Here is a 1969-nt window from a genome sequence, read left to right as displayed (position 1 = left end):
TGGAGGCTCCTGCTGCCTTTTAATTTCATTTCCCTCCTTCCCTCCCTCCTTCTCCTGCTCCCCCCAGCCCGGCCCCGCGTCTTACCGCGCACAGCGCCCCGGGCGCGGGAAGGGCACTGCCCTGCGGCTCCGCGGCGAGCAGGCGACCAGTTTGTCGCTCCCTCTCCCTCTCTCTCTCTCTTGCTACAGCCTCATTCCAACATGGCATCCTCCCATTGCGCATGCCTGCCACTCTTTTTTAAGCTGATTTTTTTTCGCAGCCAACTCCTTCAATGACCTTTTTTTCCAGCAGTTGCAACATCTTTTTGGGTGGGTTTTTTTTTTTTTCTTTCTTTTTTCGGAGCCAATTACAGCGGGTTGCGAGCCCTCCCCCTGCACCCTTTGCACACCCCCTCCCCTGTGCAAAGAAGTTTGCAAGGGCAACAGACAGAGATAAATAACTGCGCGGGAGCGGGAAGGATCCGCCCGCCGCGCCCCGCGATTGATCGCTGCGCGGCTGAAATTGACGCGCACTGAAACTGACTTGCCCCGGCCCCCCCCCACCCCGTGCGTGCACACGCGTTACTTCGCTTGCACTTGGGAGTGGCGCCTTTTTTTTTTATTATTTAATTATTTCACTAGGAATCAGAAGGTGCGGGCAGGCCAGAGAGCTGCACAGCCCCAAAAGGGGAGCGGACACATTTTGCACCCCGGGCTTGCATGGGGGCACGCGCGGATCTGGGGTGGGAAGGCAGAGGACCCAGCCCCGAGCAAACACGGAGACTTTGCCCCAGCCATGTGCCCTGCTCCGTGCGGCTGGAGACGCCTCCAGGGTGCCGGCTCCCGAGACGCAGCCCAAATCTGATCCACGTGGGGGGCGATGAAGAAGGGAGCCTTGCACCTCGCTCCATCACCGCCCATCTGCCTTGCTCAACCGAGAAAGGAAGGCAAAAGCCTGCCTTGAGCTGACCGCATCCTAGGCTGGGCGGAGGCAGGGGCATGGGCACAGGCAGGGGTAAGAGATCTCCAAATCCAAGCCCGTGAGCAGCAGGGAGGACACCTTAAGATCCGCCTGGGAGGGAGGGGGGTTGCTACACGGATCTGCACACTGAGCAAGGGAAGAAACTCCTTCCAGGGAAGGCGCTTGCCGTGCGGACAGGTACAGCCAGCAGTCATCAGACGGAACACAACAGGGCTTCGCCCTAAATTACACCGGGCTGTAAGCAAGACAATGCCGCGCGATGATCTCTCTAGCTCCAGCAAAGGAGCCTGTTACTACCTCCACTCACCAGGCGACTACGCCCTGCGTGTGTTTTCCTCTCCCCCTTTTAAATTGAGATCTGATTTTCTATTCCACTTCACAGATCCACCACATTTCAAAGGGACCCGAGTGCCTTCTCATTCCGGGAGAGATCAGACCTCCACATCTTGGACGCTACTTTTGGCTTCGTGTCCACTCCCACTTCAATTCGGATACGCTGCACTTTTATTCTGCAGCAGGATCTCTGATGTGATGTACATCCCCAGAGGATATGTTTCTAACCCAGACTTTTTCTCTTTTTTTTTTTTTAAAGGTACTGAATCTTCTCATCATCTTGAATTTGCTTCCGGCAGCATTTCATGGCAACATTATTATACCCTGAGGTTTCCAGGCAAAAGGGGACTTGTTTGCTCAAAAGACAGATACTTGATTCACACTTTTGTATTTTTAATCATGACAAACAAATTGTAAAGGATCAAAAGTTGTGATCTGGGGGAGTTAGATTAATACACACACACACATTTCATGTATCCAGATTTATGACATCCCCAGAATCCTTCCTCATCCCATTTCTGCACATGTTCATGAATAATAATGGAAAAAGAATGATCTAATCCAAGTATTGGAAAACAGGAGTTGGAAAATAAGTGGCCAAAATTTTTCAAATGTCAACATTTTGGCAATATTTACAATATTTTAACTGTACCTGGATTCCATGATGTTCCCTCT

General features: G+C 52.1%; 1 protein-coding gene across 1 annotated transcript in view; it reads right to left on the bottom strand.

The window, feature by feature from the left end:
• Positions 1 to 304, bottom strand: part of SFMBT2 (Scm like with four mbt domains 2) — a 161715-nt gene extending 161411 nt beyond the window's left edge. Inside the window, exon 1 of the mRNA XM_006016323.3 lies at positions 86 to 304. The gene's annotated coding sequence lies outside the window, so the exon portion shown is untranslated. The remainder of the gene's footprint in view (positions 1 to 85) is intronic.
• Between the last annotated feature and the right edge of the window lie 1665 nt (positions 305 to 1969).

This window comes from Alligator sinensis, unplaced genomic scaffold (genome assembly GCF_000455745.1).
Source record: "Alligator sinensis unplaced genomic scaffold, ASM45574v1 scaffold268_1, whole genome shotgun sequence".
NCBI lineage: Eukaryota > Metazoa > Chordata > Crocodylia > Alligatoridae > Alligator > Alligator sinensis.
The sequence above is the reverse complement of the archived record's forward strand: the minus strand, read 5'-3'. Positions and strand labels throughout refer to the sequence as shown.